Consider the following 20,827-nt stretch of genomic DNA (forward strand, 5'->3'; position numbering starts at 1 on the left):
CAAGTGGGGAAACCCCTCTGTGTCTCACTAAATATGGTCCCCCTCATTGCTTCCCCTGCCTCTGAAAAACCTTGCAAGCATCCCCTCAACACCATGGAGTCTGACTGGAGTTCTTGGGTGTTCTGCCCACAGGTCAGTGGGCAGATGTACCTCAGAGCAAGGAGGCCCAGCCACACAGCTCATTTAGTCCTCATAATAAACCTGGATATTGTCAAACCTCACAGTTGGGACAGAGGCTCAGAGGGGTTGGAAAATGCCTATGGATTTTGGAAGCTTGAGTTAGAGTCCTGAGGAAGCCTCCCAGTCACAGGAGACCCTCTCAGGAAGACAGCTCTTCAGAGCCCTGGGCTCTCAATTGTCCCAGCAGCTTCCACCTGTAGCCAATGCCTGAGGGAATGATGCGGCAGCCATCTTGAAAAGTGGCACCTGTCTTTCAGGGCTAAAGACTTTCTCCTACCCTCTTATAGTCGACCTTAGGGACATCAAAAGCTGCTGGAAAGTATACCAATCCCTTGGCCTTGTGCTTCCTGAAATAACAAAGGCTTTGCACTTTCCACCTGTGGTCAATGGCTGAGGAGATGGCACATAGTCATTTTGAGAGGCAGTAGCCATCTTTGAGGAACAGGCTTAAACTTGCTTCCTACCAATTTGTCAGGAGAGCCCCAGGCCACTGTGATGTTTTCCTACCCAGAAGCCTTTTTGTTTCACTATAGACTTTAATTTGGGGAAAGAGTCCTCCATGTTAGGGGTGTTAAGCCAGGTCATGGGAAAGCTTTCTTTATGTATCTGTGAGTCTAGATCCCACTAGACACCACTGAGCTTTTCCTTGTGATGCGGACTGACTGAGTTTTCCCAGCATGCTCTTCATCTACTCACACCAGTTAGAGGTTCTGTTGTAGCCAAGGAAAGCTGACAGGCCACATGGGGGCACCTAGAAGCCTGGCAATGACCCGCACACCGTGGTACCTTTACCCACCTGCCGCTCTCATCCCTCGTCATTGAGAGTGCAAAACCCCTTGCAGGCTTATCAACCAAACCACAGGAGGCAAGGGTGGGAGGGGGTGATGGAAAAGCAGGTGATGAAGGTAGAAATGAGAATCCCATTCTATGCCACCCTCTAGTCAGGACCACCCATTTCTGGTCACCTTAAGTTCAACATCATTGTCCCCAGAGAGAAACATTGAAGTTGCCGCTTGGTCCAAGGTGGAGCCACATTTTAGCCTGATCATCCCCTATGCTCCCCACTCTCCCAGACCTCCAGCCCCCACAGAAGGGCCCCTGCCTGTGACCTCAGTTAGTTCAGAGTGGTTCAGATCTACACACGCTCTCAAGCTCGCAGAGATGAGCTCAGCCCCGTGGCTAGAAGAAACAGAGAGACAACTTCTTTTTTTAAAGAAAGATTTATTTATTTTGTGTGTCTGAGCGCTCTGTTGGCTTGTGTGACTTTATGTCAGAAGAGGGCATCTGATCCCACTGTAGACAGCCGTGAGCCACCATGTGGTTGCTGGGAATTGAGCTCAGGACCTCTGGAAGAGCAGCCCATGCTCTTAAGTCTCCAACCCCGAGGAGAGTACTACTTTTATTGCTTTAGCACTACGGGGATTCTCTAAACAGCCTAAAAGAGCAGAATTCCTGTCCCCATTGTCAGTGATCTGTTCGCAGCCACCCAGCAGAGAGGTGGCAGCGCCAGGACTCCACTCCAAAGTGTCTTCTCATGGCCAGCTCTCCTCCAGTGTGAATCAGAGAATGCAGGCCCCTGTCAGCGAGTGCTAGCTTTGTGGGTACAGAGGAAGGGCCACTTCAGAAAATGAGAGACATTCACTGAGCGAGTAGGGAGACACTCAACAGCTGCACACAGGCCGTCTCTGGGTGTTCCAACACAGAAGAGAGGCTGGGTATGGCCAGCCCTGTATATGTGGCAACCAGAGATGGGACGTCCGACTACAACAGCGGGTTCTCAACCTATGCATTGCAACCCCTTAGGGGTCACATATCATATAGTTACATGATGATTCACAACAGTAGCAAAATTACAGTCATGAAGTAGCAATGAAATAATTTACGGTTGGGCGTCACACAACATGGGAACTGTATTAAAGGGTCACAGCATTAGGAAGGTTGGGAAACACTGAATTACAAGAACTAGGAAGAAAGGAGGGGCAGGGCGCCGCCCAGGCTGGGCGACTGAGCAGGGGATTCTCTTTGGGGAACTGATGAAGAAGAATAGGCTATGTGTGAAGTGTTCACACATGCTGACATGATTGCACATGTGGACATACAGACATACACATTCATTCTCACATACATGCTTTCATGTACACATATACAGGCACACATATCCACGTGCACAAACATAAACATGCTTACCGTACACAAAAGTCACAGGCCAGGCACCTTTTCCCAGAGACACAGCAGGAAACCTCTGTCAAGTCAGAGGCTACTATTGTAGGCAGAAACGTCCCCAAAGCCAACCCTAGCAGCAGCCAGTCCAGGTCCTACCCAGATGAGCCACAGACCCACAGTGTGTGTGGAATGTACATGCTCCCTCTGGACACCCTGTCACTTGGCTGTAACCAGCGTGTGGCTCTTGCCTCCTACCATCTCCCCTTAGGTTTTCTGTTCAAAGGAGCCTGTTACTATCTCCTGCCTCCAGGGTCAGGTGGGGATAGGGCAGTGGGGAGGCCGAGCACAACTACCTGGTCCCCGCAGCACACAGTCCTTGAGCTTCTCAGGGCCTCCTACATGGACACAAACCCCAGAAGCTGAGATGCTGTGCCAGGTCTTCCGCTCTGGCACTGTCACCTCTGCCCTGGTCTCTTCTTCTCAAACTCGAGCCTATCTGGGCAGGGTAGTCCCTGCACGACCTTCTCCATTGGAACAGGCCTCGTTTGTTTCCTGTGGCATTTTTTAAAGATGGGTTAAGCCTCCAGTGTCTCACCGAGTTGTCTACAGTCTTGACGGTGGGAACTGTTGGGCGAGAGTTTTGTTTCTGATGGGGAAGAAGAAAGCCAAGGCCAGGACTTGATACCATCCCCGGACAAGGAGCTGAATCCCAGACGCCCACTGGGTAGATGTGGAATGGCGTTCTAACCCTGGGTGGCGGCTAGTGTTGACTGTCAGTTTGATAGGATCTGGTATTACCTAGGAGGCCAGCCTCTAGCTCCCCTAGGAAAGGTTATTTAGATGAGGTTAGCCTCTGGGCATGCCTGTGAGGAAAGTCTTGTTGGTTTATTGAGGGAGGAAACCCATCCTAAAGGAGAGAAGCACTTTTCCCTGGGCTTGGGTCCTGAACTGCGTAAAGAAGAGGAAGGTGGTTGACCCTAAGCGTACACCTCTCTTGGCTTCCCAGCCACAGATGCGATGTGACCAGCTGCCTCCTGCTCCTGCCGCCATGCTTTCCTTGCCTGCTGTCATGTGGTCCCCATGATGATGGAATGATCTTGAATGGTAAACCAAAATAAACCCTATCTCTCTTGACTTGCTTCTTGGCTTCTATTTTGTCATGGCAATGTGACAAACATACCCCATCTTCCCCACAGCTCCCAGGAGGCCACTCGTACCTGTTCCATCGGAAGTGAGAGGGACCCACTTTATAGCAGCTAGGGAAGACCTATACGGTTAAAAGCCGGCCTGCCTGCCCCGCTCATTCACTCTGGCCCTCAGATAGAGTCTCTTCCAGGCCAAAATGCTGACCTGTTAACTCGGTTTCCTGCCTTTCCTGTTCTCTGTTCTTGTTGAACTAAAGTGTTCATTCTTGCTACCTGTGTGTGGTTAGCTACATTCTGTCTGGGCTCAGTTGCAGATGGGTGTACCCATATGAAGAGCAGTGACAACCAGGACACTCGGGGACAGAATGACGACTGGCTCAGATCCTGTAGTCAGTGTTCAGGGTTGCCATTTATTGAGTGCCCTTCCCCCACCCAGATGACAAGACTTCCCTTAGTACTTGGGGGTTCATTAAACTTTTCCTACCAGCCCAAGGGGCGTGGGCCTACTCCGGATACCCTGGCTACAGCCACAACCACAGCCACAGACCCAGTACTCCTGACCTAGACTTGCTAATTCAAAGCCAACACACAGACCACCCAGGCTAACCCTCCAGAGACAGTGTCCCATTCTCCCACCCAGGGACCTGGGCCACAGAAGGGAGGGCCTAGACAATCATGTCCCCTCAAACCCGCACTTGAGACACGTTCTCAAATACTGACGGAGCTGCATTTTCTTCTCAGCCCAAGAAAAATTATAGACCTTTCACGACATTGCTGTTGGGAACGCTGTTTCTAAAAATAGAGCTGGGCTCCCATTTATAGCTCCCACATTATACGTCTCAGTGGTGCCCTGCACCGTTTTATATGCAAGGCATGAGAGAGGGCTCGCCTGGGTGTTGCCCTCCCCACAAGAGAAGCGGAGCCTCTGTAGAGGCCACCCCCGGCCCACAGGGCACGTCTGCAAGTTGAAGAAAATGCTGTGCACATCCCCTGCACTGCAGCAGCCCAGGCTGGCTGGGTTCTGATGAGACAGAACCACCTGCGCAGTCCACGGGGACAAGGTGGGAAATCTCTTCCTGATAATGGCTGGTGGGAGTTCTTCAGTCAGATCCGAACAGAGCTGGCAAAATATTTAGCCGAAACAACACTAAGGGCAGGAATCAAAAGAAAGAGAGAGCATTGCTCAGTGGGCAGCGGAGGCAAGACACAGGTCCAGCGGTGCTGAGAATGATCCAGTGCGGTGTGCTTGCAATCCCTGTCCTGCAGGTGAGGAGGGGCGAGGCTGCAGGGAAAGAGACTAGTCTCCTCTGCTGTGGAGCTCTCAAAGGCTGAGGGGCTCCAAAGGCACCTGGTCTCCAGTGCGAAAGACACAAAACTCCATACCTCCTTCTTTCCCCCGTTCCAGCACACATCAGCCCCCAGGGAGCCTCAGCCATGGGCACCCAGCCCCATTCCACATTTCTGCACCCATCGCTTCCTCATGCTCAAACCTTCTTGGCATCAAGGGCTTTTACATGAGTGGCAGAGTTCTGTGTGTCTGCAGTTAGCCAGGGCTAGGATTTCTCCAAAGCCAAATCTTGGTCCTGCCTAGACTACTGTGTGACTCTGTGAGAGGCTGCACCCTGGGGAAGACGGGGCTTCGGAGGGAGCAATTCCTAGGATCCTCTCCATCTCTCCTGGGACTCCGATATTGTTGCCCCTTCTGGATTTCTGATCCCACTGGACGCTCCCAAAGCTGACATGTCACAAGAGTGAACTATAGATTCTTTTCAGATACCCATCCTGGGCCTGAATGCTGCTGACAGTATGACTAATTTTCTCCTCTAAGGCCCAGGAAGCCCTGTCAGGGACACGTTATGGAAATAAAGCCCACCATTACACAAGCCTGGGAGGTAACTCGATAGCCCGTGGATGCTTTTTTTAAGGAGGAAATACAATTGAGCAGATTTTGATTACATACAAGAGTCTAAAATGCTCCAGAAGTGTTTCTCTCCCTTTTTAATATATAGGCAAATGAGGTCCCCATGCACCTGGCATAGAGCAGAATCTCCAGAATCTTAATCCAGCCCTTGAAGGTCAATGCTGAGACAGACTGAAGATTGGGATTCTGATGGTGTCGACCAGCTGCTTTCCAAATTTCAGAAGGAAACAGTCGACCTTGTCTTAGACTCAAGGAAGTTGCAGAGAGGGTGCCACTCACTGGGCAGATTTCCGTTTTAAAAGGCTGCAACCAGGTAGTGGTGGCACGCGACTTTAATCTCAGCACTGAGGAGGCAGAGGCAAGCTGATCTCTGTGAGTTTGAGGCCAGCCTGGTAAGTAGAGCAAGTTCCAGGACAGCCAGGGCTGTTACACAGAGAAGCCCTGTCTTGAAAAACCAAAGGAAGGAAGGAAGGAAGGAAGGAAGGAAGGAAGGAAGGAAGGAAGGAAGGAAGGAAGGAAGGAAGGAAGGAAGGAAGGAAGGAAGGAAAAAGGAAGGAAGGAAAAAGGAAGGAAGGAAAAAGGAAGGAAGGAAAAATAATAATAAATAAATAAAAGGCTGTCTTGTGGACAAGAGATGCATCTTTGCCTACCTATCATAAATAACGCTCTGGACTCTATCCACAACACAACTGTGGTATTTTGAATGAGAATGGTCACCATAAGCTCACATATTTGAATGCTTGGTCACCAGGGAGTGGCACTGTTTGAAAAGATTAGAAGGCGTGGCCCTGTTGGAGGAAGTGTGTCACTGGGGAGGGTGGGTTTTTGAGATTTATTAAAAGCCCGCGTCTGGAGGAGTCTCTCTCTGTGTATCTATGGATCAGGATGTAGCTCTCAGCTATTGCTCCAGCACCTGCCTGCATGCTGCCATCTTTTCTGCTATGATCACGGACTGAGCCTTTGAAACTATAAGCAAGACCCCCCCCCCAGTAAAATTCCCCCTCCTACAGTAGTTGCTGTGGTCATGGTTTCTCTTCACAGCAATAGAACAGTTAGTAAGAAAATGCCACACACTGAGATGTGATAGCATCTATAATCCCAGCATTCAGGAAGTGAAGGCAGGAGAATCAGAAGTTCAAGGTTATTCTTAGCCATTTAGGGAGTTCGAAGCCAGCCTGATCTACATAAAAACTGGTCTCAGACCAAAACAAAAACAATACAAACCAAAGAAGGCTACTTTTGACCCAGTTTGAGAACCAAAAGGTACTTTACACAGAAAGGCTTGAGAATATGCCTGATTTTTTTTCCCCATTCAGCTTCTACTTCCACAAAGAATCAAAGAAATTAAATAACTACCAATCACTCTTCCAGCCTGTCCCCAGCTTAGTACCAAATGCTGGAGTGTGCGCTTGCTCAGGATACAGTTGCTCTGGACCTAGGCTTCGGGAGTGATGGTAGCTACTCTTACATTGCATTGCTATGGCTGACTCCTTCCCTCCGGCCACCCAGAGAACACATTGCAGAGGACTCCAGACAGGAGTGACAGGGAATTCCCGCAGCCAGGAAGCCTGCCAGGAGCAGATGTCAAGTCCTCATTTGCAAGGCTCTCTCCTTTGTGCCACACCACACAACCTCACAAGAAGATGCAGAAAGAAGAGACTGCAGCCACCAAGAGATTGGAGAAGTGGCACAATGTCCAACATTGTGGCTTATGCACAGACAGCTAGGGACAAGGATCTATCAACCTTGGTCTCCGAAGATCCGCTTAGCCAAACCCAATAAGTCCTTGGGGACCATGCTCGCCAGGATGTCTCCTCCAAAGGATGCAGTAAGAAGACTATGCCCTTAACTCTCAAAGAAACAATGGTTACTTGAGAGCCAGGCGTTCCCAGAGGACATTCTGGGTGAGCAATTATACATCTTTGCAATTTGGACAGCAAGCTCTGCCCCACACCCCTTGGCTTCTCACTAGAGTATGAAGGGGTATTAATATCCACTTTGGGAATGAGGAAACTCCGGTGTTTAAGGAACACACTAGCTACTTCCAGCATGGGATGTGTTGCATGCTATGGCATGCCAAGCAGGCCTTTGGACTAAAGTCACCTCCAGTCCCATTTCTGATGGCATAAGATGATCTATAGTTTCCAGAATGTATTTTAATGTTTACAAGACTGGTTGATTTAAACTCTCTGGGAGCCAGTTCCAAACATCAGAAACAACATTTTCATAACATAGGAAGAGGGGAGGGGCGTGGAGGGATCAGCTTACATTTTAAAGGACTTTTTTTTTTTTTTTTATTTTGGTGTGGTTTCTTTTTTCCTGCAACCAAGCATAGAAAGTTGAAGGAATCTGTTAACATATTGATTGCTTTGAGCACTATTTTAAATTAGCTTTCCGTTCCCCTCCATATGCTTTTCCATTAAATTTAAATAAATTAAAGTTCATTTCTCCGGAAGAGACATGCTGGGGCATCCTCAGGATCTGAGATGAATTTATCAGGCTGGTCTGCACTGTCAAAAATGCAACAGCAACACATGCCGTAGGGCAGGGAGTGGCAGGAACGACACACCACACCACCTCGTCTTCCCCCCCTGAACCCCGGGCCGTGACAGCCAAACCATCAACCTTCTGAACACACAGTCAAAAGCAGCTCCTCTCCTGACTCATCACGCTGTGTGTGGGAAACAAACCCGGCTTGGAAAAGCTTTATGAAATCTGTCTTTGCTAAGACCGGGGTGAGCTGGCTTCCAGCTGGGTGATTTCTGATTCATTTCAGATCATCTGCCCCATGGCTCCATTGCTTCCCATTGAGAACTACATATGTTCTCCCGACTGGCTTACCAATGAGACACCTATCAGGCTAGAAGGAGACCAAAGGCCACTCTGCCCTGGTGTCCTGTGTTCCCTGAACAGAAGGGACCCTCATCTTTCACAGAATACTCTGGAGAACAGACACAAACTCTAAGTGACCTCAGCTGAACCATTTGGAGGCCAGAATTCAGGAAGCAAGAACTGCAAGTCAATATATGCAGACTGACACTTCTGCGGCCCTCTGTGGGAGACTCTGAGGAGCCAAGCCCCTGGAGAGGGTCTGACAAGGAGGAAAGACTTTGGAGCCCTGAGAGAAAAGCATCAGAATAGAAAAAAACCGACAGACAGCTACACTGACATGGTGACCCAGGTAGACCAGAATAGAGCAAAGCCCATTTAAAAACAGCCTGGTCCTCTCTTCTCACCGCCCCCCTATCCCCCAGTAGCCTCAGCCTCAGCTCTGAAACATGGAAAGAAGAGATTGCTTGACTAGGAGACACCACCCCGCCACTACCCAGGAAACTCTCCCTCCCACCAAACCGCCAAGGGTAGAGTGAAGAATTGAGCCTTGCAGCAGCCAGACTGGACTCCAGAGACCCGGACTGGGCAGAAGTGGGCTCTCGGAAGAGCCTGACTGCGGCCTGGGAACACACCCCACTGGCAGTGGTCAGCAGCGAGGTGGGAAGCACAGCATGGGGAGCAGGGAACCCCCAGCCGTGGTTACCCATGGAAACTCCACCCCCACTGCGGCAGCCCCTAGAAGGAATGAATGGCGAGAAAGATCCAGGGAACACAAGCTCTCCTGTTAGACCAGAATGCAGATGCCCGGGGTGTTGAGATTTGCGGTTTTGCTGAAAATGTGATGCATTTTTCACCAGGAGGGGAATTTTTTTTCCCCCTCCAGATATACCTAAAATAGTACTCGGGTTCACTGGCAGTGTGGCTGTAGCTATAGTATGTGCAAGTTTCCTAAATATGTAGGTTGTACTTCTAATGTTTCATTCCTTGGATTCCTACCTAATGGAGGAGTATGTTTGGAAAATGAAAGCAGATCCCCAACTCCTCCAGTCCCCCCAAGTTCCTGCCCAACTCTAGTCTTGCTGAATGGGGGGTATTGTGGGAAATCCGGAGTCTATGAGCTCTGTGTGTATGTTGTATTGTTGGGAGGGAAGGAGGGAAGGGAGAGGGAGAAGTAAAAAAGAGAGAGAGAAAGAGCAGGGAAGAGGAAGGGAGGAAGAGGGACAGGTAAAAAAGAAATGGAGGAGAAAGAGAGGAAGAAGAAAGGGAGGGAGGAAAAGAGGGAGGGAGAGAGGAAGGGAGGGAGGGAGGGAGGGAGGGAGGGAGGGAGGGAGGAGGGGGGGGGGGGGGGGGGGAGGGAGGGAGGGAGGGAGGGAGGGAGGGAGGAAAGCAGACTGAAATTCCAGCCAAGGTTTTCCCTGGGCTGGGGAGATGGCTCAGTGGGTAAGGCAGCTTCTGCCTAAGTATTAGGACCTGAGTTCTAATCCCCAGCAACCACAGGAAAGTTTGGCATGGAGATGTGTATCTGTAACCCCAGCATGGGGAGCAGAGGCAGGAGAATCTCTGTGAGTTCGAGGCCAGCCTGGTCCACAGAACGAATTACAGGAAAGCCAGTACTGTTACAGAGAAACCCTGTCTCGAAAAAAGGGAGGGGCACAATTGAAGGAAACACACAAGATTGACCTGACCTCTGGCCTCCACATAGGCACACAAAGGTGAGTACCCCTCATACACATGTATATGCACACACCACACATAAACTATCACACAGAATCCCCTCTCCGAGTTACTTAAACCTTAGCCCTAACACAGCAACTAATACTAATCTTCTCTGTGTAGTTATATAGTCCACTGCACAGAGAAGCTGCCCTGTAACTACAGTATCTTCTTCCCTTTGAACATTTAATTCAGGTCTTTTTCTTTGTGTTCTGTTCTACTATCTAACACACTATTCTAATGTTAATGAACAATGTTGCCGATGTGGATTTTGCCCCCATTTGATGTGACTTGGTACACAGTGTCATGTGTGGAAGGAAGGAATCACTTAGACCAGATGAATCTTTGTGCATCTTGCTCTTTATCCTTATCACACAGCATCCCTGGTGATAACGCTGCTGGCTTTGGTGAGTGTGTCCTTCCCACTCTAACCTCAGTGCTCCAAGGTCAAATGGCACAATGGTACAAAGTAATAGTTTCTTTGATAGTACAGAATGATGATCCAAGTTTAATTGCTGTAACTACTAGCCATTTGTTCTTCTCTCGTGATTAACTTTTACCAGATCTTTACTTTGCTATCATTGTGGTTTTAGTGCTTAAAAGCCCTGAAACTCTTTAGCTATCATAGATACTCATTATTGTCAGCCGCGTTTTAAAATTTCTGTTCCCTCCCGTATGGGTTTCAACATTCCCCCAGCATGCCCTCTGATACATTCCCCTGCTGTCGCTGTCTGGGAATCTGAAGACCTTCCACACTCAACCCAGCCACTCTTGCTGTCACTCCCACTACTTGGAAGTTGAATAATTCCCACACGAATCTGATGGATTGTCCTGGTTTCCATTCCACTAGTTTATCTAAAACTTACTTTTTTCACATTTCATGCTTTAATCCATCTTGGAATTTATTGGGCATGTGATGTTGTGCGGATCCAATTCAATCTTTTGAAAGGTTGGCTTATTTTTATTTATGTGCGTGCATCCGTGTTAGTCTGTGTGCACTGTGTGAGTGCAGTTGCTCACAGAGGCCAGAAGACGGGGTTGGGTACCCTGGAACTGGAGTTTCAAGTGGTAATGAGTCACATGATGTGGGTGTTCTGAACCAAACCCAGGTCCCCTAAAAGAGCAGTAGACTTTCTTAACTACTGAAGCACCTCTCCAGCCTCCTAACCTGATCTTTTGTTCTGAATGGTTCTTCTACCTCCCAACACAGCTTTAGAACACATCTTCCTTCATACTATTTGGGAAGCAGACCCAGTCATTGCAGGCTTGCTCTGGGCTATCCCCTTTTGCCCCTCTCAGTGAGAAGCCGGTGCCCAGGTTTCAACAGCTTTGTTCTACAGTGTGCCTTTGGGTTGATTTCGTTCCCCACCATCCTCTCTCCCTATTATTCCTCGCCTTGTAGCTCTTCGTTCTCAGAACATTCTTTGAAATTCTTGCCAAGTCCTTTTTTCGCAGGAGACTTCAAAGCGTATTGATTTTAAAACATCCTTTGATTGGAATTGTATTTAATCTATGCATTAACTTGGGGGAGGATAGACAGCTATTTAATATTTTATCTCACCGACTAAGAAAGGAGCTTATCTGTCAGCAGTCTGATACCTGCCCCCCTCTGTAAACCAGCCGCAGGACTCAGTGTGAAGGGCTGCGTTCTCATACCAACTCCTCCACTGTCTGGTGGGAGAATTTTAGGCAATCCTGCTGACCAGGAGAGGATGGATGTTGGGGAAATAAGAAGGCGCTGGTTTTTCTCAGACCATGCCCCTCAGCAGTGCCTGTAGCTTGGCTTCTTTCCCATCATACAGGGACATTTTTGATATCGCTGTCCCTGTCCACCACTCCACCACTCACCCATGGCTATCTCAGTATGAACTCTGCTCACAAGTCACGTTGGTCACATTCCATCTGCTACCATCTACCTGCACCCTGTTATGATCTGGAGGTGGCACAGATCGCTCACGGTGGCAGGATTGCTGTGGGGAAGCCTTTGGGAGGAAGGGCTGCTGGGAGGTCCTTGGGCAATGAGGCACTTCTCAGAAAGGATTGTGGAACCTAAGCTCTCTGGCTTCCTGTTTTTCGGCGTGAATCCTTGTACTCTCAGCATCATGATGTCATCTACCGTGATATCCTCAGCAGAGCAAATACCACATCGTTTTAAACAATTGCTACTCACGTGGGCAACCCACATGGATGGCCTGGCACGAACTTCCTTACCCCTATTATCTCTGGCCTTTAATCTCCAATTAGCCTGAGGCGCCAACTCTCATCTCCAATCTGAAACCACATCACCTCCAACACAAGTTCACATGTCCTCCGATCTTTTCAGCCCACTCGTTTACCTGACCTGTCTGCAGCTCCTCTATGCCTGTGTGGAACCCCTAGAAGTTTGGGCCCCATCACCGCCTCACTATCTGAGGGCTCCCCTCGTGTTCATTGTCCTCTCCACCCACATTGTGTTTTCCCAGCATCATTTCTCTCTATCAAATGTTGCCTCTGCTACAGTGGGAACCTCTTGTCCCTTACATGTCAATACCTATTGATTCCTGTGGTCAGGACCCCCAACCGGGGCTACAGTCAGATAATATTGGACCCTTTGCTTCATGTAGTGTCTTTCCTCAGACGCCCTGGGCTGCAGCTGTAGCTCATAGTATGGTTATAACTAGAGCTATGACTTTAAGAGATAATCCAGGTGATGTGGGAGTGATATCTTACTAATAAAGAAACTGCCTAGGCCCATTTGATAGGCCAACCCTTAGGTAGGTGGAGAAAACAGAACAGGATGCTGGGAGAAAGAAGCTTAGTCAAGGAGTCGCCATGATTCTCCCACTCCAGACAGACACAGGTTAAGATCTTCCTGGTAAGCCAGCTCATGGGCTACACAGATTATTAGAAATGGGTTAGATTAATATGTAAGAGCTAGCCAATAAGAGGCTACAGATAACGGGCCAGGCAGTGTTTAAAAGAATACAGTTTCCATGTAATTATTTCGGGGCATAAGCTAGCCATGTAGGCGGCCAGGTGCCGGGGACGCAGCCCCACCACTCCTATCACTACATCCAGGTTTCATAAGATTGTGAGAGTGGAGTCCTAATTTGATAGGATTGGTGAATTTTGGAGAAAGAAAAGAAACAGTGGGAAGAATGCCCCTGTGCCAAGGGAATGCTCCTGAAAGACAACATGAGGATGCAGAAGTTCAATGGTGGTTTTCTGCGCGTCAGAGAGTCCCCACCAGGAAGCGAGTTACCCAGTACCCTGATACTAGTCTTCCAATCCCAGAATTACAACAAATAAATTTCTGTTGTTTAAACTTTCTGGTCTGTGGAATGTTGTTATGGAAGCCCAACCTGATGGAAGGCACACCACAGTGAAAACATATTTAGGAGATATTTTATGATGACATTATTGTAAACATAAGTGTATTAACTTCACATATTAAAGCTTTTTCTTCAACTTGAAAGTCATTACTTCTCAAAAAAATAGATAAAAGTGTGTTCATTGACCCTAAAAAACATGTCTTGTCCCTGGGCAGTGCACCTATCAAGTCTGATAGAGAAATGCTTGCTGCTGCCAATGCTCAGCTTGAGAACTTGCTCAGGCTGCTACAGGAATCCTGCATTTGCATCCTTTGCTCCCATGGCAATACTCAACCAACGGTGCATGGGAACCACTGAATGATTGCTCCAACTTCCCCGTCCTGTAAATAGGACGACTGTCGCACATATGCGGTATTAGCTTCCTAAAGTCCCAGCCTGCCTAAGCTCCAGATGCCAAGACTGGCAGCTACTGTGAGCATACCTTAGACTGGCTTCTGCCCCTACCCAAGTTTCTTGATCAATAAACTGCCTATATTCAAATCCTTGTCTTTATCTCTACTTGTTTTTTCTTTTATTTGTTTGTTTGGTTTGGTTTTTTTGAGACAGGGCTTCTTTGTGTGTAGCCAAGGTTGTCCTGGAACTCACTTTGTAGACCAGGCTGGCCTCAGACTCACAGAGATCCACCTGTCTCTGCCTCTAGAGTGCTGGGATTAAAGGTGTGCGCCATCACCGCCTGGTATCTCTACTTCTTGTTAAATGCAGACAAAGTGTAGTACTTCCCTGAAAGCCTCTGTAGAGGTTCTCTTTGCTAGCTTCCACCTCACAGAGGTGGCTGAAGTGGCTAAAAAGCCAACTCTCTCCCTCTTCGCAGACTGGATTCTCTAATGGAGCCAGTATACGCATGCCGTCTGCAAGGGCTGCGCTCTGTGCCTGCCCACGTCTACTCCCATTTATTCAATGTCACATGTATTCAAAACCCCATGCGATAGCCCAAACCTGTTTATGCCAGCTTTATGTGTAATTGTAATTGTGCGACTTCATTATATACAATTCAAACGAAGGAATGAGTTGTGTGCAGGGGGAGCCGCTGCTTCTAGAAAAACCAAGTTAACATCCCCGGGAAAGACAAATTGTTGCAAATGCTATTCATCAAATCAGCGTGGGCTGCCATCTGTAATAGATTGGAAAATGGTTAAAACCTGAGCTGTGTCACTTCACAAGTATTTTAATCATCCTTCCCCTGAAGAGTAAAGTGGGCCTGGAAGTGGCGGATCGTGCACTGGGGATTCAGCCAAGCACAGACCTCCTCTCTTGTTTCAAATCCCTTGCCTGCTCCCTGAGATCTGGGTCGTCTGGTTCAGGGGAGGGCGCCCCTCACACCTGTGCCATTGTCTAGCTCTAATCCCACCCACTCTTCTCCAGCTTGAAGAATTATCAACTCCTTCCTAATTAAAAAACCAACTGGTTTAGGCCGTGACTGGAGCGTTTATTCTCTCCAGTGGATCACCACTGTCTCTGCAAGCAGAGGGGAGATGGGATGGCGGAGACTGTCTCAGTGCAGCCACACATCCATAGCAAAGTTGATCCCTCATGGGGGTCAGAGATGCAGCAGCAGGGTTGGGTTCTAATGAGGGGTCCTTTCCAGGCTGTAGACAGCGACTCCTCCCATGGGGAGAGGAGGAGGAGAGTACTCTGACATCCCTTATATAAGGGACACTGATCCCACCTACGAGGGTTTATCTTGGAGAGACGGGGTTACAGACAGCGTTCTGCCCCACCTAGATGCCACCCCATCCTCACCGGTACCTCCTCTACCTCCCCTCTACATGTAACGCCCACTGCACTGCCTCTGCTCTTCCTTCTGGTCCTTGACAGCACAACACATGCTCCCTATACAGCATTCACAGTCCAGCTGCCCATGGTGCCAGCATCCAGATGGCAAGCTCAAGAGTGCACACAGCACATGCTGTGGGAGTATCTCCAGACCAGCCAGCAGACGAGTAAGGGGAACTCTGTCAGGCTCATGACATACGCGGCCCTCTGATCCTTTTTTGTTTGTTTATTGAGACAGGGTTTCTCTGTATGACAGTCCTAGCTATCCTGGAACTAGCTCTTGTAGACCAGGCTGGCCTCAAACTCACAGAGATCCACCTACTCTGCCTCCCAAGTGCTAAGATTAAAGGTGTGTTCCACCACCTCCCAGCTTGGCCCTGTGATCTTAATGGACTTCGTTTCAGGAATTGGCCTTTTCCCTGAGCTTCCTAATAAGGGTCTCACTGTGGGCCTTAAACTAAGACTACTTGGAAGCCTTGGGATCTATTGGATAGCAGGAAGAAGATGATAAGGAAGTGGTCCCCAGCTCTCAACATCCCTGTGTGATTTGCCTTCAATCCCTGGGGCGATACCCAATTCTTCCTGAAGAGGGATGACAAGGATGCAAGATATAAGGTCTAACAGTGAACTTGTCCTTGAGCGGGGATGGGGGCGGGGCATGCTAAAATAGGCCTGTAGGTCATTTGGCATCAAATCCAAGCCAAGATGTTTGGCTTTGGAAGAAGGGGATGGAAGGAAGACTTTACAATCTGAGGCCAAGCCCAACTTCAGAGACAGTCAAAGGACCAACCTGGGATTTGTATTCATCCTTGGCAAGGCTGTGCTGAGCTTCCCATGGCAGTTGGAAGTGTCCACCTATAGTGGCCAGTACCTCCTCCCCACCCCTCTCCCTCAGCCCCAGTGAGGTCCCAGATGGCCTCTCCTGCCACCCGCTGACTGCTCCTGTGGGTTCCTTCATTGCCTCTCAGTTTCTTGGAGAGCTGAGATCCACAGGGGCAAAGCCTGCTATGTTGAGGACTGGCTATCGCCTTGAGAGTAAGGATATTTGAGGACTACCCAGTATGTCTTCCTTACTTTTCACGTGAGAACACTAAGAAATGATCAGGTCTGAGGGTGGGGCTCTCCGAAATAGGATGAGCGTCTTTATCAAAGGAACACCACAGCCAGCGCTCACCCACCTTTCCCAGACCACGAGCCCCGTAGGGTGACTCATCAGTCTGACTTTACCTTGCTTTGGTCTCAGGACCTGACTTTGGTCTCAGGACCTATGAGAAGTACTTTGTAGCATTTATTGTAAGCACCTCAGAGCACCGGGGGGAAGCCCTGCCCCCAGACTACAGTTTCCAGTCCCTAGAGATGCTGATGGCTGGCTCAGCTCTACCCTACAGAGAGGGAAGAAAAAGTTCAAGATCAGCCCACAGAATTCCACCAATCCCCGAGCTTGCTCTATGATCAAGCTATAACATCCCACCAAATCCCAGGCCACCCTGGGAAGCTCCACTTCTCCACCTCCCAAGAAACCCTATCTAAAACCTGCCTCCTGCTCAGTTCTTGGCTACTTCTCTCTTGAGCAGGGGCAGCCACTGTCTTGTGTCTTTCCCAGTAAATCACTGAGGTTTGTTTCCCAATAAATGTGTGAGGTTTGTTGTGCGGGGTGACTTTGTGGTATTCCTTGGCTCCCAACGGCCAGGATACCTTTCCCATCAGAGCTGCGACACTTGTACTTATGACCCCTTATTACGGCAGCCAAATGGGCTACAGCCTCACATTGCCAGTTTCAATCTTTTCTAGAGCCCAGAACCTTGCATCATGCCTGGCAATAAGGTGGCGCTCCAGCAGCATGTGGCTCAAAAACACAGGAGCTCCCTGACAGCCCGAGTGATAGCACTCTGTACGATGGCTCCTCCCTCGGGCCAGAGAACCCTGCTTCTTACTTCCTTTTTGAGCCTTGCAGTGACCCATCTGGAAGCCTTGAGTTTTTGATCAAATACACGGCACATTTGGAGCCTGCCTTTGAAAATTTCCCAATCATGTCATAAAAAATTAAAAATTTATCCAATGGGGAAAAAAATAAAAGGCAAGTGTAACTAACAGAGGAAGTTTGGATCCATTCTAGTACGGCGATGAGGAACAGCCTAATGGGCTGCTGTAATATGCTCCCATGCCATGTTCCCTAGGAGTGCTCCCACAGGGTGCTCCCGTAAGGTGCTCCCACAGCACCAGTATGGGAGAAAGAGAACTTGCCTACTGGAGTCTCATGCCTGAAACTCATTGGGCTTGTTTCTGGTCTTCCCCTGGGTCTCAGCTTTTCCTCTAACTGAAGGAGATGCTCTCGGTGAAGTTTGCCTGAGGAACAGCCCCGCAACTCTCCTTTTCACCTTAGCTTTGTCCTCTGTCCCCAAATGCGACATGGCCTCCATGGCCAGAGCCACTTAGACAGTGGCCTCCTTGGCTGAGCTCTTCCTATTTGCTTCTTTAGCTGGTAAAGGAGAAAGCATTACAGACCTTGAAGGGAGCGAGTATGCAAAGTAGCTTCCTGTAGCTTTAAATTTCCATGTCATAGTGGCTATCAGAAGGGTACACTAACTTCACACAGTAGCAATGGCCCTGCAGCCTGGGTATTTTTCTCTTTTAGTTCTTATCCATCATCTTACTCAAGCAGTTTTATGTTTCTATGTGTTCATCATTGAACAAAGTTCTGAATGTACATACAGTGACCCATGAGAGTCTACATGCAAACCCAGAATTCCCATATCACTTGAAGCCTTGCTCATGGCAATAGAACAACACTGGCCGTGGTTCCACTAGAATGGTGTCATGCTAAGAATAGTATTCTCCTTTGACTGTATTGTTATTTTTTTCCAGTTGCTTTGCTGAAGGAAGCTACATAAGGGAGGAAGGACCTCTTTCTGTTGCTGCAATAAATGCCATAGCCAAAAGCAACTTAAATAAAAGTTTGTTCTGGCTTATGGGTCCAGAGGGAGAGTCTATTACTGCAGAGAGGGCATGGCATGGCAACAGGAACAGGAAGCCGGCTTATCACATTTCTGCCCATACACAGGAAGCAGAGAAAGTGAACAGGAAGCAGGCCAAGGCTATATAAATCAGCAACGCCTGCCTGCAGTGTTACACTTCCTTGAGCAAGACTTCACCTCCTAAATGTCTCATAACCTCCCTAGATAGTACCACCAGCTGAAGATCAAGTGTTCAAATACACAAACCCATGGGGGATATTTATGATTCAAACCACCAGGAAGCCGTCTGTTGATCTTGTATCACAATTTAAGGACTCTGTCCATTGTCATGGAGAAGGTCGAAGTGGCAGGAGCATCTGCAGCTGTCAGGTGGCAGGAACATGAGACTGCTTGCTCACCCCTGTGCAGATCAGGAAGCAGATAAAGGGAAATGCCATCCTTTCTATTCAGTCTGGGACTCCAGCCTACGGGATGATGCCACCCACATTCAGACCAGGTCATAACCCGTTAGATAATCTTCTCTGGGAATTCCCTCGTAGACACACCGAGAATGTGTCTTACTAATGCGTAATGCATGTATGTACTTGATGTGGGATTCCCCTTTGTATGCTGTGAATGTGTTTTGTTACCATTAGTTAATGAATAAAACTGCTTTGGCCTACAGCAGGGCAGAATACAGCGGGGCAGGATATTCCAAGCAGATAGAGGAGAAAAAGAAGGCGAAGTCAGAGAGACGCCATGTAGCTGCCGAAGGAGAAAGATGCCTACCAGTAGACCACAGCCTTGTGGTAATACATAGATTAATAGAAATGGGTTAATTTGAGATGTAAGAGTTAACCAGAAATGTGTCTAAGTCATTGGCCAAGCAGTGTTGTAATTAATATAGTTTCTGTGTGATTATTTCAGGTCTGGGCATCCGGGAAACAAAAGAGCAGTCTCTGCCTACATGTGCTAATTTGATCAGGTTGACAGTCAAAATTAATTCTCACAGGCCAAGCTCTGGTGAAATTGACAACCGAAAATCTTCAGTCTAAACCATAAGCTTCTACCCCTGGTCCCCAAAGTCTTGTGTTTATCTTACAATACAAAGCCCTTTTCATATCTCTAAGAGTCCCCAGAGTTCTAACAGTTCTAAAATTGCTCAAAAGCCCCACAGTACAATCTCCTCTTGTGGGTCAAAGTAATTTCTTAACTGTGACCCCTTTAAAAAATTCTAAGGTACATATTTCCAATGGCACCAATAAACATTTTCATTCCAAAAGGAAGGAATTGGGGCACAGAATGGAAAGATGAGATCAGAGTCCAATAGAGAAATCACAAATCCTACAACTCTATGGCTGCCCTCTGGTGCTCTTGGTGATACCCTCTGGGCTCCAGTGGCTTTGGTCAGCCTCATCCCTCCAGCTCTGTGTCCTGTGGAACCTGTGGTCTCTCCATTGGGCCAGTTTTCCTCGGGATACCTGTACAGCCCATATTTCCAGCATTTCCAGTGTTCTCAGGTCTCTATTACAGCTGAGGTGTTACCTTCAGAGCCTCACACAACAGCTGCTTCGGTGGGCAGAATCAGATTCTGATTCACGTGGTCGGCCTTAGCAGCTCTCTGGAACCTTAGTGCAAGCTTCCACAACCTTACTCTTACACATTACACATCCGCAAAACCAGACCAATGTAGTTGACAACCGAGTTCAGCTGCCAGTTCAAGATGTAGCCTGGCCCACTTGTACCACACCTAGAGCAATGTCTATCTGCCTTCTTGGAGGAACAAGAGAAAACACTTCCCTAAGCAGTCCTTTTAGTATGGGAAATTCTTAAGGCCAGGAATAGTCTCAGGTTAGGCTCTGTCCTTTGAAATAGATTCTTCATTTTACAAGCTGGAGCCGTCTGTGGGTGAGGTCTTGCCCTCAAGGCACCTTTCCTGTTATTCTTGTAGAAATTCTTTGCCCTTAGTGGTTTCAGACTCTTTAAGGACAGTCCCTTTGTCAAAACCTGATCTGTTTACAATTCTAGCTTTAGCTGTCATATCATTTACGCTGCTTTCCTCATAAAACTGCATTTTTTTTGAGACAGTATCTCTGTATAGACCTGGCTGTCTTAAACTCATTATATAGATCAGACTGGCCTTGAACTCCCGGAGATTCAGCTGCTGTTGCCTAGAATGAAGGATGTGTGCCACTACACATAGCTTTTTGTTGTTGCTGCTGTTGTTTGTTTGGATTTTCTTTTCTGTTTTTTGTTTTGTTTTGTTAATTTGAGACAGGGTTTCTCTATGCAGCCCTGGCTGTCCTGGAACTAGCTCTGTAGACCAGGCTGGCCTCTAACTCAGAGATCCTCCTGCCTCTGCCTCCCCGAGTGCTGGGATTAAAGGCATACATGATCACTGCCTGGCAATGAAGCTGTACTTTTAACATATTTCTGCTTTGATTTCTCACTATAAACCTGAGTGAATGCAGTGAGCACCAGCCATTCCGCAACCTGAATGTTGTGCTGTCTTGAAATTGTTCCCACCAAACAAAGGCGTTCCAGATAGAGACGCTCTAGAGTTATGCCCCCATTAAAGCTATAGGTGCATCTTAATCCAATCAAGCTGACAACCCAAGTTCACCACCACACTGACTGACCCTTGAGCCTGGTATTCTCACACCAGGAGAGCACAGAGCCTGAGCTGTGCTACAATAAATAGTGCCTGCTTCCTAGCTCTCAGAAGAGACAGACTGAGACACCCAGCGTTGGCACCAGTTCCTGCGGCAGCAGGCC

Source organism: Alexandromys fortis, unplaced genomic scaffold (genome assembly GCF_014885135.2).
Source record: "Alexandromys fortis isolate MF-2015 unplaced genomic scaffold, M_Fortis_MF-2015_v1.1 scaffold_3, whole genome shotgun sequence".
In the NCBI taxonomy this organism is placed as follows: Eukaryota; Metazoa; Chordata; class Mammalia; order Rodentia; family Cricetidae; genus Alexandromys; species Alexandromys fortis.